This window comes from Atractosteus spatula, chromosome 8 (genome assembly GCF_055471065.1).
Source record: "Atractosteus spatula isolate fAtrSpa1 chromosome 8, fAtrSpa1.hap1, whole genome shotgun sequence".
Lineage (NCBI taxonomy): Eukaryota > Metazoa > Chordata > Actinopteri > Semionotiformes > Lepisosteidae > Atractosteus > Atractosteus spatula.
The window spans coordinates 16,145,407-16,169,091 of NC_142713.1; the positions used below are offsets into that span (position 1 = coordinate 16,145,407).

The following is a 23,685-nucleotide window of genomic DNA, read 5'->3' on the forward strand; positions in this document are numbered from 1 at the left end:
TCGACAGTGTCACACTATTTTTAAGTCGACTGGTTTGACAAATGTTTATCATTGATAATTTAGGCCTCTGTCATGTTTATATACACTATTAGCTTGAAAGTACATTGTTATTAGGCTGCGTCTTGCAAACAATTACAAAAAATAACACATTAACCCAAAGCAGTACACTGCGTCTGCTTTCCCTGCGGTGGGAATCACTGGAATCTGAGATGATTTTGTTGGCCAATCAGCTGCAGCTATAAGAAAGAACTCGCATCGGGTGAAGGGAAGTGTAGGCTGGCCTCGTTTAAGACTTTGGCTCCCTTGCATTGTCATCTACATTAAAACTACATTTACCAGCAAGCCAAAAATGTGACGATTGAAGAGTTGTTTTCAGTTGAACACTACACGCGAGGGTAAGGCTCATACTATAATGTTGCTATTTTTATATACAGTAATAACTCATTTTGTTCCTTCATGTTTTTTAAATATATATTGAAATGAACGCCAAAGTTTTAAAACACACGAATTGATTTCAGTATAATTCATTACATTTTCCTGTACTGTAACGTACTGTACCATGTCTTGTCAAACTCTACTGGAGAAAGGAACACGATTGAATTCTGACAACTGTAGTGATAATCTGGGAACACCGACTAAAGAATAAATGTTAGTAAATGTAATATTAATTCGATATGACGTCATACATGCTAGCATTTTGCGATTCATTGTTACGCAACCTCAATATAATGTAGCTGGGTCCATCAACTTCGGACAAAACGTCCTCATTCACATTTTGGAAGAGTTCTGCTTTGTCGGGTCCATACTGTATCATACACCCGCTCACAACTAACTTAATATTAAGTCTCCTTATGCAAAGTATGTGTAGATATTTTAAAGACATGATTAGTGCAAAAATTACGAAATTAAAGGAATGACTGCCTAAAGCGCTACAGTAAGTGTTGCGTGCTGTGAAGTTTCTTTGTTACGTAGGTGCACTAAAAGGTGCAGTACTCCCGTACTGCGTCCTATTTTTACTTATTCTAGCCTTGAGGTGAGACGTTGCCTAACAACCAAGCGCACTGTAACACCTCAACATTAATACCTGTATTAGGCAGCATATCATTTTACATAAAACCTATAATTTTACAATGTCTAACGTATGCATTATGTGCCCACCCTTTCCTTTTTTTCTGTAACTCAAACAACATTTTATATAGTGTTAGATCAGTCCCAGTGCTTAGAGGGAAGAATTGCACAAATGGAGACTCAATGCTGTACAAATCTATAAAAAGTTCAAAATAAAACTAAGCATTTAAACTTGCAGTGTAAGAAAAACTTTCAGTTACTTGAGCTTTAAATCTATTTTTTGGCCTCTACTGAGCTTCCCCGGGCTGTTTGGGGAATTTTTTAAAGTTAGCTTTTTCAGTGACTAGTTGTCCATACAATGAGATTGCAGGGATTCTCATTCTCATACTGGCCACCTGCCTCTAGACAACTGTAGGCAGCTAATGGAGCTTCTAAAACATGCAAATTCAGAGTCCATGTATGTAACCATAAATGTGTATGAAAAGCTTCCCAGATGCTGTTAGTAAATGTGCATTCTTTTAAACACTTTTGGGTTTTATGATAACTTGAGTATGAAGACTACTAAGTTATAACTCACTTATAACAGATGTGTTTTGCTGACTTCTGTTATGTGGCTTGAAAAAGAGGTGATCCAAACAAGAAACTCAGTAAGAAAGAAATCAAACAAGAAATTTAGAAACTTAAAGGGAATTCAATAAATTCTCTCTCAATGTGTCAGCTCCCCTTTCACTTTACACTCGGTAATATTGTGTATTTTAATGGTTAAGATCAAATAACTCTTTTTAAGACTGCAAGCAAATGGTCATTCCCCAAGCTGGGGAATGTTTTTAAAAGAACCCACAGAAGGCTTTCTAGCACTTTCTACTCTTGTGTCTATATTAAGAAATTTAAGACTATTGGCATAGTGGCCAACCTTCTAGGAAGAGGATTTAGATGTGTGAATTAAAAGGCAAACGTAATACACACTGGCTTCTTCTAGGTACAGTGTGTCAAAAACTACTATTTGAAATCACGTTTGATTGTGGCATTCAAAGCTGGGTTGTACAAAAGAAGCCTCTTCTGAGAGCAAACCATAAAAGGAGCTAACTCGGACTTCCATCTGTTCACCTATTTTCTAACCACTTTATCCAGTACAGGGTCGCGGTGGAGCTGGAGCCCATCCCAGCAAACTGCAGGCGCAAGGCAGGATATACCTTGGGTTGGACACCAGTCCACATATACTCACAAACACAGACATGCACAGTCTCACACCAGGGCCAGTTTTCTCAGAAGCCAACTAACCTAACACTATGGCTTTGGACTGTATTGACATTTGGATCTGTAAGTTACTAATACCGAATCGGCAAGATGTCGAAATGCCCTCATCTCATGTGTAAACTTTATGTACTCTTTGATATATTTCTAATGAATACAGCTTAATGTCATCTAAATCTTAAATGCTGTCTAGGGAGCTAAACCTGTTTTTTATCTTTCATTTGATCTTTTGATATTTCACCAGTATTATTGTATGCTGTCATCTCCTGTTTCTTTTAAAAGTGTCCTATTCCTCAAGTTGAGTTTTCTGGACTTGTCTGAAAAACTATTAATGAAGTCCTGTTACAGAGTAAATCTTAACTTATTTTCATATTCTATAACAGAACTTCATTTACAGTTTTACATTTTAATTTTTGATTTCTTTGCATTTTTTGTTAATGTAATATCTTTCACTCATAAAGTTTTTTAGTTTGAACATTCAAGAGTTTATATTTTAATACTCACAGTTTTCCTCCGGGTGTTCCAAATTCCTCCCACATTGCAAACATATACTGGTAGGTTAATTGGCGTCTGAGAAATTTGGCCATGGTGTGGGTTTGTGTGTTCGTGTTTATGTCTGTATGTGCCCTACAATGATATAGCATCCCATCCAGGGTGTATTCTGCCTTGTATAGTATGTTTGCAGGGATAGAAAATGGATGTATGTTTATTGATATTCAAATTGTTGTCTGATACTTCAAAAACAACAACAAGGACAAACTTTTACTCCTGAATATGATTTCAAGACAACAATAGAAGTGTCTAAGAATATGCACTAATTAAGAGCTAAAAAGCACTGAAGGAGGTCTTGGTATTTAGTTTTTTTATTTCAATTGATTTTTCTTCTTACATCATTATTACATTATTATAAGTGGTGAATCATGTCAGAATTAAAGTAGAATAACTTATAACATTAGAAAATAATAATGTTTTATTATTGATGTTGTTCTTATTCTACTATTACTACTTTTTCAAGTTAAGGTTAAGGCCGTCATACACTGCATTTTTGTTCGTCACAAGTTAGAAAAAGAATAAACAATGGGGACCCTGAACATAAAGATCAGTTGTTAAAAATGGTTTTGCTGGACATTTGTTTGATGTGGCTGAAGGGCACCTCTTGTTTGACTCCTGATTTTTATGTGACGACTCCTGTTAAAAGATGTACAAAAAGCTGCACTAGTTTAATTTACTTTCACTGGGTAGGTGACAAGAGAAGAATGCCTTTCTGTGAAGAGTGAACAAAGCAGTCAAAGATCAATGGTAATTTATCAAATGATTTCCCATTTCATTCAGTTATCCCAGAGCCAGCTGGATGGATAACTAAGAAACTGTTTTCCAGCTATAGTAGTTGTTTAGACAGCTTCCAAACTTTTGAACATAGGAGAGAAAAAAAGCACTGTGTTGATTGGAGAGTGGGGGAGATGATATTCGACTAAAGGAATTGTATGATGGCCAAACAACAGTGCAAGTGCAATCCCCACTTTGTAGGTTTGTTACTGGAATCTCAGAGTAAGTGTCTGTTTTGTATTCTCACAGTACTTGTTATGCAATTTTGTATAGTCTTTTGAATTTAAATTAGGTGATTTAGCCTAATCTGTGTTTCATACAGAAGTTAATTAACACCTCATATTAGCATGTATTCTGAGATTATATTGGAAGTTGTGTGCTTCCTGAATCTTAAATAGCAGAAAAAATCATTTATTGCAACAATTAATGTAGTATTTTGAATTTTGTACATGCAACAGAACTCAAGCGTTTAAAATCTGATTTAAATACATAAGTTTATTAAATATCTGAAGTATAGAACCCTTAAAAGTATTGGGAGAGAAAGTCTGCCATTTTTGATTGTCAGCCAAACAAATTGAATTTGTGACCCTGAGAGTCAAAGAAATGATCAAATATAATACTGTATGTAGTTTATTTATGGGTAATTTCATGCATGTTGTAGTTGTGGCTGTTTCTCACCAGACACATGGCAGGGCTATATATAGATGTAGCTATACCGTAGGTCATATTCTGTTTGGTTTAGAAGGCAGGTTTATTTCATAATGGTTCAACCATAAAGACCAGATTCTAGTATTAAGTATCTGAAGCATAGTGCATCAGCCCAGTCACCACCATCCCTACTGTCAAGAGTGGTGGCTGCAGTATTATGTTAATTGCCTGATTCTCATCAGCAGCAATGTTTCAAGATTGAGGGGAAAATGGATGAAGAGACATAAACATAATCTGCAGAAAAGTCTGTAAAACACTTCACAATGAACATTCACAATGACCCAGAGCCCAGTGCCAAAGATACACTGAGCAGCTTAAGAATAAGAAAGTGAAAGATCTTTCATGGCTGAGTAAAAGTTCTGACTTGAATACTATTGAGGATCTTTGGTCTGACTTAACACTGCTCTCCATATGCTATCTCCAAGCAACTTAAGAGAGATTAAGAAAATTGAAGAAGAAGAATGGGTAAAAATTGCACCAAGCTGGTGTGTAAAATTGATAGAGACATATTCAGTAAGACTTGTGACTGTAATTGCTACTAAAGACGCTTCCACTAAATATTGAATTCATGGCTAAATTCTTATGCAAATGACATTTAATTTTTTTTCTATAGTTGATTTACTGTAATTTATCTTAGCCTTGGAAGTCTTCAGCTTTCAGGTTTTGAATAAAGTATTAACTGAAAAACTTGAACATTATAGAAATCTGAATCCTAGTGAAAGACTGTATTTGTTAAAGCATAATGAACAGTCTTAAGTTTTACATCAGTAGGCAATTGGTTACATACAGAATGTTATTAACATTTAATTAGTGGGGGAATTTGTGTATTTTGAGCAGTATTGTTCAACTGCAGTAAAGAAATTCTAAGTTCAAGTTTCATAAAAACCCCATGTGCTCAGTTTTTGGTATGCACGTTTAAATTGTCAAAATTAGTTATTATTTTTTCAATAACAATACCAAAAGACATGGTTTAAATTAGACCTAGCATAAAAAGATGAAAGATACAACCACATCTTTCTTGTTTAATGTTTTTTGAATAAGAAGAATATTCTGGTTGCCATCTACTGTACATGATTGAAGGTGACATTTTTGAGAGTAATTCACCATAGAAGGTGTTCTGTTTCAGCTGTCAGTAGGTAAGTCCAAAGATATGAGCAAATTGGATTTGTGAGGGACAGACCATACCCTAGAAAGCGGATAGTCACACCAGTTACATAATCCTTTTCAGACTGTATTGACTACAGCACGTGAAATTCCGGGGCACAAGAGCCTGCACATCAGCAGAATGATTATAGCTTGTCATCTGTGTGAAAATGATCTGCATGATCAAGAGGCTTTTCAGGGGTAACTGTTTACAGTTGAGAGATTTAATTGCTGTCTTCTGTGTACCAGAGAACATATTAGGTGGCGGCAGCAAGAATTAAGTAGTTTTATTTCCCAATAAATGTTTTATCCCTGAAAGACTGAACAGAAAGTTGTGTATGAGACAGCTTGTTGAGCTTTATGCTGGTTATCACATTGTTCAGTTTAACTGGTGATGCAGTGGAAGTGAGATAATGTGGGAAGAAATGTCCTTTAACACACAAATGTGGATTAGTTCAGATTGAGGGCAACATTACTTCTCAATAATGCATTGATGCATTGAAGTTCTTGACTTGAGTCAGGTCTTTGCGTCTATGTGTCAAGACATCTACAGTTGTGTTAATGCACAAGAAGTCAAACTGTACATTAACTTGTACTGTTTTAATTCTGAAAATATGTTATATTTCATAAAGAAAATTTAACTTGATTCTTTCAATCAGCCATTTCTCAGCATGGTGGCACTGTGGTTAGCATTGCTGTTCCATAGTGCTGGGGACCTGCGTTCAATTCTGGACCCTGAGTTCTGTCAGCGTGGAGTTTGTATGTTCTTCTGCGTTTGTGTGGGTGCTCTGTGTGCTCCAGTTTCCTCTCACAGTCCAAAAGCATACTGGTAGGCTTCTACGAAAATTGACCCAGGTGTGAGTGTGTGCTTGTCGGTGTCTGTGTGAGCCCTGAGATGGACTGGCATCCCATCCAGGGTGTACCACGCCTTGCACCTCTGAGACTCCCCTGTTACCCTGTGTTGTATGAAGTAGTTAGAAGATGGGTGGAATCACTTTTTTTCCTATATTTGCCCTTCACAACAGCAGTCTAGTGGAACATCAATAGTAATAGATCATGAAGAATTCCTGCAGTATCCAGGGTAGCCATCCTCCATCTGTTTTTCTGGATACCCAAGTAAAGTAACTGTGTTTCTTCGGTCAGCTATCCTGGGTGTAGTGTTCCAGGTTCTGATGTCACAGGCAGTCACAAAATGCACGCTGAGCATGGGATCCAAGAAAGTGTGTTACAGTTACTGGATGGATGACCTGGGTTTAAACTAAATAACATTAATAAAGCATTATTAATGAGTTTTGGGAGGTTAAAACACAATTTAGGATCCCTGTAACCAAAGGCTGCTTTAGTGATATTTTGTGAAATGCCATATAAAATCCTTGGACCAAAGTTACTGCTTGTTGTGTATATTGTACACATACAGTAGCAGGGGTGTGGGGGGTAGACCATTAAATGCTTTGTAGGTCAGAAGGAGTACTTTAAATTCAGTACTATAATCAGTTGGACGCTAATGTAAATATCATAAAAATGGAGGTATATACGCAAGCTCATTCTTTTTGTTAAAACATGCACCAAATTTTGACCAAACTGGAGTCTGGACTACTGTCTATAATGCACTTCAGTATACCAGACATTAACCCATTACTGTTGTCTAACCTGGATGTAACAAATACATAAAATATATTTTTTGGTGTTCTGTGTTTAAAGAAATTCCCTTTTATTGGAATTATTTCTAAGATGGAGGAAAGCTACTCCAGACGTGCATTTAAATTAAACAAGTTCTTGATCAAAGAATAAGCCCATATTATGTTCTGAGGCATTGGGGCTAGGCGTATACAGTAGCTGTCTACGGTATGTACTGTATGTTTAGATCAGACTGTCCAAGGTTCTTCTTTCCTAATGGTAAAATCTTTGTTTTATCTGAATTCATGATAAGAAAATTATTAGTCTTTCAATTTTTAATGTTTTTTCATTTTTAATTTAAGGCTGAGGAGTAAAGGGGTTTCGTAGATGAATACAGTACATCTGCATGTCATTGTGTGTATTTGTCGTAATATAAACTGTGAAATGTTATATTATGTTTAACTGTATTATGTGTATTACATACAGTTTGAACCAGGAGAAGACACCGCTAGTGATACCAATTAAGGTTTCATAACAATTAGTATTTGGTAGTCAAATACACATAAAGTTAAAGAAAAGTGTCTGAAGACAGCAGCACATCATTCATTATTCTAGTTAAAGTAGGTTCAGTGCTGTAAGTGGGGCAAAGATCAGATTGAATTTTTTCAGAAATATCATTTGATGTAAGCAAATCATGTTACAGATTTGTAACCACTTCCTCTAAAATTTTAGATGACAGTGGGAGATTAGAAATGGGCCTATACTTTTTTCGTGACTTTCATCAATTACATGTGATTTTGTTCACATTTCCTGTGGTTTTGGTTCATATTTGTTTTTAAAATACTTGATCAAATCCATTAGATCAGTGGTTCTCAAACTTTTTGGACCAAGTACCACCCCTAATCCACCCAAAGCATCCAAGTACCACCTACAAGTCATCATCTCATAGGAACCCCAGAAATTCTCAATGACCAACATGAGCGTGCGTGTGCGCACACACTCACACACATATAATAAATATTATAATAATAAACTTTATTTGATATAGCGCCTTTAAAGGTGGCTTCTCAAAGTGTTTTACAGGAAAAAAAAAACATTAACAACAACTAATAAAAAAGCACCATTTCAGTGAGAGGGGTGAGCCTGTTTAGTTGAGCAAAGCAGAGGTGAATTAATTTTTCGAGCCTTGATACAATTTTTCGAGTCTAACAGATATTAAATCGTCAGGCATTTTCTTGACGGCAAAGGTCTCGCGGTGGATGTTGTAATGCGTACATTAATTTCTGGAGCAACCTCTCTAATTCGTGCAACTACACCGTTATGTCGGCTTGTCATTGCTCTAGCACCGTCTGTACAAACTCAGACGCATTTTATCCAGTCGAGGCCATTCTCTTCGATAAATTTATTCAGAAGCTGAAATATGTGCTCTCCTGTAGTTCCTGTTGGTAGCGGTTTACAGAACAGAAAGTCTTCATGGGACGTACCCTCAAACTCGTATCTAACGTAAACGAGCAAATTGACCAAATCGACTACAGACTCATCTAATTGCAGTGAAAAACATCTGCTCATCTTAACGCGCTCTATCAGTGTACGTTTGATATAATCCTTCATTTCAATAATTCTGTGAATGACTGTGTCTTTCACGGGGAGGGGGGCAGCAGGTCGAGCTGTTTAGCAGCTTTTTCTCCACACTTAATACGTGTCAGCTCTTTTGCCAACGGTAAATAAGGTTCTTCAAAATAGTGTAGCTTACCTGCTTTAGCAATCCGCAACCTTGCATTTTTCCACGTTTCCGTTTTTATTTCCGTATTTATTTAAAGTTTTTATTTCATGCGCATGGGAGCGAAACACAGAGATGCTCGGTGTATTTTTCTCAAATTAGAACACTTATTAAATATTTTTCTGGTATCACGCTTTCGTGTGCTCACAAGATTACCTGCGTTCGTAGCACGTATTTCTATGCATTCCTGTGTTTACAACGTTGGCATTGTTCCAAAATCACGCACATTCTCCTTTCTCCCTATTTGTTGGAGATACAGTAGCTTTTTTTAAATACAATTGGTCACTTGCATCCGTAGCACGCATTCCTATAGAGTCGTATAGAATTACAGAGTATCTCTTGTGTCCACTGAAGTATTAGCACGCAATGTATTGTAGTACATAGGCTGCGTATTCGACACCTATTAAAATACAAAATATGAAAACCCGTCCCGATTATTCAGCGCACACAACACAGTTCCAGGGTCATTTGGCGTACCACCGGGCGGCACGCCACGTACCACTGCCGGTACGCGTACCACAGTTTGAGAACCACTGCATTAGATAACAGAACTACACTTATCTTGTATATTTAGTCTTGCATAGGTATTCAGATCCGTGCACAGTTTTTACATTTTGTTGCTTTAAAGCTTGCAGTCATGACACTTTGAAGGAGCAATTAATTTGTTATACACACAAACCTATTCCACATATAATGAATATAAAAGAAAAATCAAAAAGTAATTTGAATGATTGAATACAGTACCTTCAGAAAGTCTATAACCCCTTGACGTTATTCACATTTTGTTCTGCAAGTGCCTCAGAGTTTCATGTATTTAAATAGGGATTTACATTTAATGTATTTAACTGAGGATTACAACTGTGAGTCTTGCAGAGGGCAGCATGTTTTCCCCATGGACTTTTTTGACTTTTTGCTACTCATTTTCCCTTCCACCATGATAAGTGCCCCAGTACCTGCCGATGATAAATATCCCCATAACATCATGGCACCAAAGGATGGTGTTCTATGGGTAATGTGCTGTGTTGGGTTTGTGCCAAATTTAGTTTGCATTCAGGCCAAAAAGTTCCTATTTAGTTCAGTCAAACCATAAAACATTTAGCCATTTTGATGTTTACAACATCACTTGAATATAGTTTTGCTTTTTTTTTAGTAATGGCTTCCTTCTTGTCATCCAGTTATAAAAGCCAGATGTGGAATGCTTGGGTGATTGTTGTCAGTTGAGCACTTTGACCAGTTGTGGCCATAATAGCCTATAGATCTTTCAAAGTTGTCATTGGCCTTTTGGTACTGATCTCTGATCAGTTTCCTTCTTGCTTGGTCATCCAGTTTAGTGGTATGGCCTGGTCTAGTCAATACACCTTTCACTTCTTAATAATCATCTTGATTGTGCTCCATGGATATTTTTATACCCATCCTCTGATCTATGCCTTTCCACAACTTTGTCTGTGGCTCAAACTGTTGAATTTATCTGAAATCATGTGAATTACTACACTTTAACATAAGTGGGGGCCTAACTTAACGTATAATTTTGAAGGTGAGCTAATTTAGGATTGATATAACAGGAAAATTAATTTTATAAAAATTCTAGATTTTTTTCCACTTGGAAGTTGAGAGTTAGAATGTGTAGATAAATGAAATTATGTTTTTAATACATTTAAATTTCAGACTATCAGGCAACAGAAGATGAGAATGCTGAAAGCATTGCTATGACAAACCTGAATTAATTTTTAGTTTTAATTAATAACTAAAATTTACCTTAACAAACCATACAACTAGTTGAATAGCCTCTTTAATAATACTGATTCTCATGATTTCAGAATAAAAACTCCTGTCTCTGTGAGACATGTAGGTCAGGTAGTGAATTTCAAGCAAAAGACACAAGACCCAAGACTAAGGAGCTTTCAGTGCAATTCAAGGATAAAGTAATTGAAAAACATAGCCCAGGTGAAGGTTATAAAAATATTATTGTCTCTGAATATTCCCGTGAGCACAGTTTACTTAATGCAGTAAATCATACCACCCAGACCCAACCTACAGTAGATGAGGCTTATATTTCAAAATAAGCACCCTAGCAAGGAGAAACTGGTGACGGATGCCACTTTGAGGTCAAGTTTGAAAGGGCTACTGAGTTCAGTAGCTGAGATGGGAGAATGTGCATCGGTTAACAATATCCTAGTTCTCCACAGATCTGGCCTGTACGGTAGAGTGGAATACCTATTTCAAATCCACCATGCATTTCACACCAAAGTACCTGAGTGATCCTGTGCCAAATGGTTTTGTGGTCAGATGAGACCCAGTTGGGAATTTATGGTTAAGATGCTAAGCATTGCATTTGGTATACAATCAACACAGCACATCTCCCAGTCAACACCATTGTTACAGTTAAGCATGTTATTGTGAGCATTGTGATCTGGGGATGCTTCTGTTCAGCAGGGACAGGAAACATGACTAGGATTAGACAATGAATGAAAAATGAATAGGCAAAGCATGGTACAAATACTAGAGAAAAACCTGTTTCTGTCTGCTAAATAAGTGTTAAAACTGGAGTGAAAAGTTCAGGATAATTATCCAAAGAAAAAGCTAAGGCTACAGTAGAGTGGCTTTTGACTAAGAAAGTGAATGTTCTTGAGTGGCCCAGTCTACGTACTGACTTTAATCCTGCTGAGAATCTGTGGAATGACTTGAAAAATGAAAGAACTGGAGCAGTAATGCCAAGAAGAATGGGCAAAACCTGTACCAAGTCAATGTGCAAAGTTAATAGAGACTTTTCCCAAAAAACTAGGTACTGTAATTGCTGCCAAAGATGTATCCACCAAATGTTTAATGAGTTAATGGGTGAATACTTATGAGATGAACATCATCATCAACATATTTTAGATTTTTTCTGTTTAGTTTTTGCCTTTCACTGTTGCTTGCCAGGATGGGCTTCGGCTCCCCCATGTCCCTGAATTGGAGTAAGCCGTTAGAAAATGAATGGAGGGATGAATATGCCATACCCTTTAACTATTAGGGAATATAAATGTGAATACAGAATATTGACATTTACCAGGGTGTTGTAGATTTTTTCATTTCAGTTATTTTCCCAATAATTACCTGTTTGTTTTTCTTTTGAATTTTGTTGGTTGCAAGGTCACATTAAAGATGAAAAAATGTCTGACATGATTTATGTTGATTTCTGGCTTTACATTACAAAAACCTGCAATTTCAGTAATTAGATTTTGTATATCCACTGTATGTTCTAGCAGCTCCGGATTACAATAGATAGATAGATAATACTTTATTAATCCCGTAGGGAAATTGATGAATAACCTGATTGAGAATGGTCAGCATTGCAGGACAACTGGGAGCTTACTGAATTCTTGCCCACATACAAATCTAGTGTTATAGTTTAAAATAAAAGGCATTTGGAGGTACTGTGACTTTGAAACAAGTGATTAACAAATCACACAGCTTTACATGTGTCCTGAAGACAGTGTGAAGACTAAAGTATGCAGAGCAGCATCAGTAGTATAATTAAATAAGAGGAATAGCAACATTTCAGAGCATCTGTTCCCCAATGTGGATGACTTACATTCCAATAAAATGAGAGAGAAGGTAAGAACACAGGAAACTATCTCCTTATAGCATACCTTGCAACAATAAAGTTCAGTTTTGTGCATGCTATGAGTGAGTTCAGAATATAAATAAATCTGTTTCCAACTTAACTAGAGTTCTCAACAAGGCCTTTAGAGTTGCAAGTTCTGTGTTTAAATTCAAAAAGATTCTATATCTTTATGGTACATATTTTGAATTGTGTCAAATTAAGAGTCCCCCACCAGAATAAAACCAATTTGCCTTATAGCTAGAATCACAAAACTTTCTTTGGAAAGGGGCAGACTGTTAATACTGTATATTGTCATCTAAAAACAGGTTTTGCTTCCACCTTTAAGATCCCAATGAGCTCTAAAAGAGTCTGATGTGCTTTGTTGTCGCTAAGGCTCCTGTGAAGCATGGCTGCATTAAGATGAATACCAAGGGAAGGATGATCTGTAAGAAGAGATGAACTGGCAAAATTCTACAAGCAGAATAAAAGTCATATTGTGAATGGAGTCTTGTTTATTCTCTGATCTGCACAATTTACTGACACACATACCCAGTAAACAGTAAAACAGTAAAAACAACTCTGCACTTGTGTGCTGCTCTTTCTTTCTGAAACGTAAATGATATGGAGCTGGTGCTGTCAGCATTTTCATGTTTTAAAGACTCTAGGGAAATGTCAAATTTGATGCAAGTCAGCAAGAATATAAAGTCTTATAGAATTGTGTTGGTTTTCTTTCTTTTGCGATGCAAAAGTCAAAAGTACAGTATCCAACCCAATGGGACATTGTGGTTTCTGCAGGAGAGCTCAAAAAATAAATATGGAACAGTGATAAACTTTCTTCAGATGCTATTTGAGTGGCGATTGTTAGTAAGTTAGTTTTATAATTTTTTTAGCAAGTTTTCTGAAGGGAGAAATTGCACAATTAGTGATAAATGTACAGTGCCTTCCAAACATATTGGGAACACAAAGTCAAAACTCTTATAGCCATCAACAACCCCCCTGGCGGCTGGAATGTATGAATTTGCTCTCAGTTCTAGAGGGGAGATGAGGGCAACCAGGATGGATCCTCGTTTTCCCAGTTACCTCAGGGCCCAACTCCCTCCAGGGGTTTTAAGCTCTGAGCAGAATAAAAGTCGTGCCAGAATTAATCAAAACTCTTAAAGTTCAACTTGCACTTCAGCTCTGTTTGTTTGAGCAGCAGTGATAGGAGAAGGGGAGAGCTTCTTTGTGAGCTGTGAAGACTGGGATTCGCTGGAGGAGTGAGGCTCTGGTCGGGGAAACAGCCCTGCTGGGAGCTTCATGCAGCAGATGGGAGATTGCTGGGCCCTATGGAGTTGTAGTGTTTCATAGCCGTTCAGAGACGCCAAATATGTAATCATAGTGGCTCTCTGAAGGCACCAGTTCTGTAGGGTTTGGGCATTTACTGAGACAATTATTAATTGTAGCAGTAAATCACAAAATTGATTCTTTTGATGGCTTTAGAATCCAACCATGCGACATAACTCAAACAACGCACACACACAGGTACTAATACACGAGGATACATTTATTAATACATAGAATATGCATATAAACCTAACAGATCTTATCGAGAGGGTTATCAGAATACAAAAGGTATATATTCAATCAGTTACGAAGTGTTACACATCAAGAGGACATACGTTCAGTATATCATTCATTAAGACCGTTTCGTAAATGAACTTGGTTATAACTTCTACATTAGATACTCAAAACAAGTACATAACTCTTAGGAATTAAATTGATATCAACTGGTTGGGATAACAATTGAATTCTCGAGCTGTAATGCATTGAAGTTGAATACTCATCCAATTTCTTGGGAATTCAGATCTCCTGCGGGCACAAACAATCAGCTGCAGGCTTGTTGCTGTCCAATCCGCGCTCTCTGGCTCCGTGCCAGGCTGTGCTGTGCGGCTTGCGACGGTGCGCTGCTGATGCTCGCTGACCGGCTAGTTAGTGTTGGCTTTAACTAGCAAAGTTTGTGCACAGGAGAAAAGATGACTGTGGATCCCAGCAAGTCAGGAAGAGGACCGGTTCGTTCCTGATGAAGAGCTAGTTCTGAATAGTGATTCAGTTGTCCACAGTTCCGACCTGTTCACGAGGCCTGCTGCTGGTTACTCTCTGGCAACCTCCACTCTAGACTCTTAGAACAAAGGAAAGTTCTGGCACTCGGACACACTGGCCGTTCCGTGGTTGTCCGGGCTGAGTCTCAGGATGGTCAGGAGGCGCGCTGCGAGAATGTCCTGCCCTTGGGAGCCTTCTGCTCCTGGGCCGTCCTGCCCTGGAATTCTCCTTTGAATTCCCTTTAGAACAGTCCACAGAATCCTCTCCAGAATCTTACTGAATCTCCCAAATCTGAATCTTGTTGAATCTGAATCTTGTTGAATCTGAATCTTGTTGAATCTCTCAGGCTCTCTGTGTTGCCTGTTTTTACCTGGAGGAACTTCAGCTCGTTGATTGGCTGAAAGTTCCATGGGCATCAGAGTCCCACGTGGGTTACTCAGCCCTACCAGTCCCTGATTGGTTGATCAAGGTGAGATATGAGTCACTTAGTCCTGACACTTAGTAATGCAGTCCAGATGTCCATCCGGCACTCCCTAGACTGATAGGCGCCAGTGGATGACCATTGATCATGATAGCCAGACTTAGCTAAGTGCATCCCCCTTTGGGAGCTGTCCTAGGAAACCTTAAATCATCTTGCATGAATAGTTTCTCTGTGGCTGCACCACAGAGATGAACAGAGAAATGGGGCCTCATTTGGGAAGCTCAGAAACACTTAATTCTGCCTTATTATTAAGCCTCGCCGCTACATATCCCCCCTTTTTGAAGGTCACGAGGTCCTGAGGCGTTGTTGCCTTCAAAACAAAACAGAGTTAAGTGATGTCCCTTGCCATTAGAACATTAATCTTAAATGTCTACATTACTCCTCGAGAATTCATACCGGAACCAGCATTGGATACAAACAGGATGAATAACATCTGGAGTATGTATAAACACAGTAGGAGACATTATCTAAGTCTAGGAATTACACATCAGGAAGTTCACTGTCAATATCTGATACCTCTGTGGTAGATATTTGGGGAGAAGTCACTTCCTTTCTTTTGGCATGCTACCTTTGACTCATTCATGCTACCCGGAGTACATCTTGATGTAAGAGTACATCATTCAGAGTACACTGTCAGTCATGACCCAGCTACCCGGCAGCAGTGTTACAATAACACCAGTTCCTGTTCCCAGCCCCCCGATAAACCAGAACACCTGTGTTGGGTATCTGCTAGGGTGGTTTGGAGGTTTGTTCCATTAAAGCAAACTAACTACCTGTACCTCTTCAGGGCTTACTGTTTCTTGGATTTCTATCCAATTCCTTAGTGTGGCACCTGAAGGCATCCATGACCTCAAGTTTGGTCTTATGTTGTCTGGTTCTAGACCGTACAGTGTTAAGTTACCATGCTGTACTATGGCCTCCTCAGGAACTTAAAGGAACTGTTTTATTAGGTAGCTGCATCATGCCTGTCACAAGTCACAGTGTCAGTTAAACGTGGTGTGCTGACCAGCCATTTACTTCCCACCTGCTCTTCATGGGGTTCATTAACCTTCCTCTGCTCGTTAGTAGCTTTACACCCTTCATTGGTGAATCGTTTAGACACAGCCAATGGATAGCTTTGGTAGCCATACCCATCTCAAGATTTGGAACCGAATTCAATCTTGGATTGGCTTCTGGGTGAGCTATGAGCGATGGGGTTAATGTCACATACTCCTCTACTGAGAAGAGTGGAATCAAGTGGGTTGGGATTTGTGCCGTGGCTAGACTGGCTACAGTGGCACTAAACTCCCTTAACAGGTCTTGTGTCAACATTCTGGCCTGTTGCACACAAGCATAAACCCACTGTATAACACCAACAATCATGTCCACTGGTTGGGGAATAAGGTTTAACCCTGTTGCATAGGAAGTTGCCTGTAGGATTTTCCCTAAGCTTTCCAACTTTTGCTGCTGTCGATACAGTCTGTCACTACCCTCTGGCCTCTCTGACACCTGCCTTCTTGGGGCAGTCAGGGTGAGAGTGCCAGTAGCACACAAACCTACCAAAAAGAGCAAACGTGCAACAGTGGCGGCAGCAATCAGTCTTCCCAAAAGTCTTTTCGGGTGGCTGATCCCAGTCATCTCCTTCTGAGTGACTGTTGCCTTTCTAAGCTGGCGCAGCTTGTACATGGTGTCTTTCTCAGTATGCCATGTGGCATCCTGGGCACCAACATCCTGGAAATCTGGGGAGATCTGACGCAGCGGCTGATGCTGCTCCTCCATTTCCAGGGCATCTGCTTTTTCGATTTGTTCATGCCTGTGCTCTAGGAACCCTGCAGGGGGTGGTGCAGCGGTGGAGCATGCCTGACCCTCGGCTGAGTGGTCATCTGGAGCACCTGAGTGATCTGAGATTGTTACCCCATTCTCACTGTTCCGGTCCACCGTGCACACTTCCTGATTGAGGAATCCCTCTATCGGCATGTTTACAATCGTTCGCTGGGCGTGGGTGTAGGACACCTGCTCGCTCCCCCCTTCCCTCGCTAGGGGTTCAGGGAGCTGCCCCAGCACTGGGATAGCTAGTTCATTGTCTTTGAACTTACTATCACCCACCAGGCCCATGTCAGTGCAGGCGGGGATTCTGATACCCCTCTTTGCGATGTCCTGCACTGGCAGGCGGGTGGCTTGACCATCCAGCTCCAGTCTGGGTGAACCACTGTTGGTCAGACTCAGACTGACAGACTGAGCTGGTGGCTGTAAGAAAACCGGCTCGGCTTTCATTCCCTGTCCCTTCTGGGGGACTGGGTGTGTTGGAAACCCTGCCGTTGAGGCAGGAACAATCAGGTCAGTCTCACTCACTACCTGGTAGTTGTGAGAAATAATGTTACCTGACTGCAGGTTCCCTGGGTCACAGCAGAGGGAATCGGCATCTGGGATCAGGTGTGTCCACAGCGCAGTAGTCTCAGCGTCCAGCTGGACCTCCTGTCTAACCTGTGAATGTTGCACCAGGGGCACCTGGCGGTGGCCCCGTGACAGCTGCTCAAGCAGATCCTCACTAATAGAGGACCTCTCAGGGCTAAGGGTGAGGGCTACATCACCAACCTGCTCTCCTGCCATCTGGATCCCTTCCACCACTGCAGGGTGGTGGTCCTGACCCCTCTTGGGTGCCAGGGTGCACAGGGAAAGCTCCTTTTCATCGCCAGGTGGGGAGATCTGCTCCTCTTTAGGGATGTAAAAGGGGTGTGCTTTACCTGGTGGATCAGGCGGCTGCTCGGAGCACCGCTCCTGTGGCATGGAGGCTGTTGGGACCTTGGCCAGGGCACGACTTCCCTGTATATCCGGGGAACAAGAAAATATTTTTATTTCTTGTCCAGAGGGAACAGAAGGAATCTCCGCATAGGCTTCTGTGTTCGGTGGGCACTGTGTAAGCACAGTCTGCCTCTTGGCCCCCCTTTCCTTCTGTACAGAAGGCTTAGGAGCCTTGACCTGTTTCCACACTTTGCCTTTCTGGTGATCCACCAAAGGTTCCACTCTGAGTCGCATACCCTTTTCTTTTTCTACCCGTTTGAGCTTGCCGTGTGACATCAAACACCTTTCAACCTCAGTGTCAATCAGTGTCTCACTGGGTAAGACATCTCCCATGGCAGCCTTGAGGTAAAAGCTTCTTGCTTTTCCTCTGTGTTTTACTGCCTGCTCTGTGACTTCAGGGGTGGAGTCAGCACTCGCTTGGGAGTGGCCGACCTCATCCAGGCAGGAACCCTTCCGCTCAATCAGATAGACTGAGGGAGGGAGAGGGGGCGGGTCTCCGCCTCCTCCAGTGGAGAGTATCAGCTCATTCACGCTTCCGGCAGCCTTGGGGAGCGGTTGTCCCTGTCCTAATAAAGCTTGTTCAAGCCTGGCCAGGCGGGCGGCTACTGAATCCTTTTGTTCAGCCTTTTCTAGCCCTTTCCCTCCCCCGGTGTTCTCATGGCACTTAGGACGCTGGGTGCGGTCCTGTGTGCCTGCTTTGGAACGGGGCTTAGCCAGCTCAGGAGCCTGTGCTCCTTCGAGCAGGAGGGAATTAACCCTGCTGGCTCTGACGGCGAACACAGTCGCTTTAGCAGCTTTTTGCTCAGAGCGACTTTGGACATCATACTCCCAGGCTTTCTGCACGAATCTCTTAATATCAGTCATTTTCATGGTCTGTGCATCTGTATGCATTAAGATCATCTTTCTGACTGATGGGTGGAGATTCGCAATGAATAAACCCTTGAAATGTATGTTCTCTTCGCAACCCTCATCATTTCGCCCTGCAAAATAAGTTCGTCTAAGTCTCTCGTAATATTCGCGAGGGGACTCTGCTCTCTCGTGCTTAATGTTAAGGGCGGCGGCTATCGCGGCAGTCGGGTCAATAAACGCACTGTATTCTTCGATAAGTGCTTGACATAGCTGCTCAAAGTCATTACAGACTTCTTTCATCTGCCTAGCCATCCACTCATGTACAGCTCTGCTGGTAGTTTTCCTGACCAGAAACACTTTCTCCTGTTCTGTGGCGTTTGGCAGGTACTCCAGGGTATACCTGAGGTCCTGAATATAACTCTCGATATTATTCTCTGACACTGCGGGGTCAAATCTCTCTATGTCCTTCGCTAGCTCTCTCAGAGAATGGAGATTTATCCTTCTAGCTTCTCCGCTGACGGAGATATGGAAGAGATCGTGGTCAGACTTGCCGCTGCTAGAGAGAGTGCTTAATAGCGACTCGAATTCAGACCTTTTAGCAACCATCGTTAAACTTAAAGAGTATTACTTTTAAGTACGAAGTCACAGTTTTACCACAGAAAACCACAAGATCAAGTATGCAATCAACCCGGTAGATTGCAAAAGATCACAAAACAATCAAGCACTGCTTAAAGAGCAAGGGGAACTTTTTTCCTTTCGGCTTTCAGCACACTGTATTGTCGTGTATGAAACCCGCGGCGTTTTATATTGAATTATTCCGCTTGGTTGATTCATTTCAGTCTTGCCACGCCCGTGCCAGGGACGCCATAAATGTAGTGTTTCATAGCCGTTCAGAGACGCCAAATATGTAATCATAGTGGCTCTCTGAAGGCACCAGTTCTGTAGGGTTTGGGCATTTACTGAGACAATTATTAATTGTAGCAGTAAATCACAAAATTGATTCTTTTGATGGCTTTAGAATCCAACCATGCGACATAACTCAAACAACGCACACACACAGGTACTAATACACGAGGATACATTTATTAATACATAGAATATGCATATAAACCTAACAGATCTTATCGAGAGGGTTATCAGAATACAAAAGGTATATATTCAATCAGTTACGAAGTGTTACACATCAAGAGGACATACGTTCAGTATATCATTCATTAAGACCGTTTCGTAAATGAACTTGGTTATAACTTCTACATTAGATACTCAAAACAAGTACATAACTCTTAGGAATTAAATTGATATCAACTGGTTGGGATAACAATTGAATTCTCGAGCTGTAATGCATTGAAGTTGAATACTCATCCAATTTCTTGGGAATTCAGATCTCCTGCGGGCACAAACAATCAGCTGCAGGCTTGTTGCTGTCCAATCCGCGCTCTCTGGCTCCGTGCCAGGCTGTGCTGTGCGGCTTGCGACGGTGCGCTGCTGATGCTCGCTGACCGGCTAGTTAGTGTTGGCTTTAACTAGCAAAGTTTGTGCACAGGAGAAAAGATGACTGTGGATCCCAGCAAGTCAGGAAGAGGACCGGTTCGTTCCTGATGAAGAGCTAGTTCTGAATAGTGATTCAGTTGTCCACAGTTCCGACCTGTTCACGAGGCCTGCTGCTGGTTACTCTCTGGCAACCTCCACTCTAGACTCTTAGAACAAAGGAAAGTTCTGGCACTCGGACACACTGGCCGTTCCGTGGTTGTCCGGGCTGAGTCTCAGGATGGTCAGGAGGCGCGCTGCGAGAATGTCCTGCCCTTGGGAGCCTTCTGCTCCTGGGCCGTCCTGCCCTGGAATTCTCCTTTGAATTCCCTTTAGAACAGTCCACAGAATCCTCTCCAGAATCTTACTGAATCTCCCAAATCTGAATCTTGTTGAATCTGAATCTTGTTGAATCTCTCAGGCTCTCTGTGTTGCCTGTTTTTACCTGGAGGAACTTCAGCTCGTTGATTGGCTGAAAGTTCCATGGGCATCAGAGTCCCACGTGGGTTACTCAGCCCTACCAGTCCCTGATTGGTTGATCAAGGTGAGATATGAGTCACTTAGTCCTGACACTTAGTAATGCAGTCCAGATGTCCATCCGGCACTCCCTAGACTGATAGGCGCCAGTGGATGACCATTGATCATGATAGCCAGACTTAGCTAAGTGCATCCCCCTTTGGGAGCTGTCCTAGGAAACCTTAAATCATCTTGCATGAATAGTTTCTCTGTGGCTGCACCACAGAGATGAACAGAGAAATGGGGCCTCATTTGGGAAGCTCAGAAACACTTAATTCTGCCTTATTATTAAGCCTCGCCGCTACAGAGTAGAGTTCCCGGTTCTTCACTCCTTTGCTTGGAGACATGCTGCTGCTTGGGTATGAGAGTTCAGTGGCATGAGAGGCATTTCTGAATTCAACTTGAAAAGGCAGTGAGGAGGGAGCCTGGTTGGAAGAGGTGAGGCAGAACACCTAGGGCAATTATTGACGAGCACTGCAGTTCAGGTCCTCCTGGAGGTGGAAAACAGAGCAGCTCTTACGAACAGCTGTGCATTGCTGTGGCTTGGTGCTTCAACAATTGAAATGTACATAGTGGCTAAGTTCTGGAGAAAAGTGTTTCACCATGGACATCAACTTCCTGGTTGTCTGGCATCATCCTTCCCAATCAGGAGTGGCGATAGAGGAGCTTGGACAGCTTTCATATGGAGACTGATAGCATTAAGCTTGAAACAGCAGGTACCTCTTACTGATCTTCTCAGTTATTGAACTAGTGGAGAAGCTAAAGAGAGTTTTAGCTAATTGCACATTTAAATAAGCATTGTGAGATAACCCAGAGAGTTTGGGTTAGAGGAAGCCGCAAGGCACTTGTGTGTTACGTTTTCTGACTGTAGCAAATGGTTTGAGAAAATTATCGCCACTCTCACATCTGTCCCCTCCCATCCCCAGACAGATAGTGACACATTATTCCCCAAAATCTAATATGTTGTTTTAACTGGTCTGTAGTTGATTTTAGTCCTGGAAAGCACATGCATCCTGACCCATCTTCTCTAGGTCTCCTAGGTCATGTTGCCTCCAGAATCATTTCTCTATGTAGGGTTGTCTCTCTCTCAATCTCTTCCAGAATTATGGCTGTCATTCACAGCTCGTTGCAGGGAACTGCTCTGGTTTGTCCTGAAGTGGACTTCCTCCAGGATTTGTCTACCTTCAAGCTCCTGCCCTGCAGACTGGATGCTTGCTTTCTCACTTTTCTTTTGCTGAGTAGAATTTGTGGATTCACAGAAAAAAACTTTCAGTTTTTTTTTGTCTACTTTCAGTCTCTGTCACTCTTGTGTTCTTTTGAGGGCAACTGCTTTCTGTTTGCTCCTTAAATTCTATCCTGTTCTCTCAACACAAGGGTCTATTTGATAGTTTTGACTTCTGATATGGTAACTTCCCCCTCTCAATCAGCACTTGTTCAGGACAAGGTCACTCTTTCTTCTTAGTTAGCTCCTCCCTCTTTCTGAGCCTGTTCAAGGCATGACCACTTCTTTCTGAGCTCCTGCCTCACCTCCTCTGTCCACCACCTTCCAACAGCAGGTTTTAATTCATACCTATGTAATGCATAATATGATATTGATGATAATGATAAAATTGTTTGAATGAGCATATGACATGTATACATAAAACTGTGTGCATATGTTTTCATAGGTTTCATTTCCTAAAGGACTAAGATTTTTAATATTAGCCATATTTAGCCATATGTTGGAATTGCTAATTATTACATTTTACAGGATTGCTTATCTAATAGATTACAAATTGATTTAATTCTAGATTTGTTACATGAGTCCTATTATCTGTCTTTTCTGTTTGCTTAAAAAGTGATTTCTGACTTTTCCCTGCTTCACCATGACACCAGACAATGCTGCACTCTCTGGCCTCATTTAATTGTAATGGCTGTGGCCATGTGTTTACACAATAGACAAAAAATCACTGGGGTCAGACAAGTTTTTAAGCTGCACCGCATCACTGTCCCAGACTCATTCTTACAGTTATATTTTGAATTCTCTCCAACAGCATAAATTCTGGATACAAGCTAAATATTCACAGAAGTGAACTTTTCCCTGTTACTCTTCCAGCTTTCCATCACTCATTCACCACAGTTTCCTTTAGCATGTCACTTTACTATGCATGTTGTTCATACAGACGCTTGGAATCTCACTCGCACTGCTCTAAACATATGCATTATGTAGAATTAGTTTTTCCTTGGGCATTATGTAGTATTTTTATATCTTGCCTGGTTATCTTCCATCATAATGTTTCCTAGGGGAGTTGAAACCCTTCTAACATTTAGAGTGTTCACAGCCAGTTTACACTGGCAACCAGACATATTGTAAAGACTAGATGGGGCAAAATCTACTGTATGTCAATATTTGCTAAGTAATCCCTGAAATGAACCCTTTTTTTATCCCTTTTTAAAAGATTTATTTTAGTTTTGTGAAATGGTTGTTAGTAATACTGGAGTTGTGTCGATGTCATGCAAGATGAATCTCCTAGAAAGTCTCTTGTCCTCAAAAGTCAAGCCCAGTTCTCTGCAAAGAACAATATGTAATTAAATATTTGTTGATACAAATACGTCATAGATTAACAGATGCATGGATTTAAAGAGTTTTCTTTGGACAAAATCTTGTTTTCAAATAAAACCTCTTTCTTTTACAATCATGAAACGTGTATTAAAGGGGTTAATATTTAATTGGCTGCGTTGTTTTTGTGGGTCTGTATTTTCTGGTTCTCTGTATTCCATGTATAGCTTATACATAAAGAATATTAATAGTAACATTTCTGGACTATTGTTACACTATGGTAGAGGAATAACAGTTTGTTTTCTGTAATATGTATAAATTGGCATAAAAGTGCATTTTTGGATCTACAGTGTAAAGCATGCACCTCACAGTACCTAGGATAGTGAAGCAATACTCTGTGGACAACAAGAGACTTGTTTTTTTAAAGGGCATTA

The 23,685-nt window shown here is 40.5% G+C and overlaps 1 protein-coding gene across 2 annotated transcripts in view; it reads left to right on the forward strand.

Annotated features, from left to right (window-relative positions):
* Positions 1-344: 344 nt before the first annotated feature.
* Positions 345-23,685, forward strand: part of tbxas1 (thromboxane A synthase 1 (platelet)) — a 140,720-nt gene continuing 117,379 nt past the window's right edge. For both annotated transcript variants that reach the window (XM_088924350.1, XM_088924351.1), the window contains exon 1: positions 345-395. The gene's annotated coding sequence lies outside the window, so the exon portion shown is untranslated. The remainder of the gene's footprint in view (positions 396-23,685) is intronic.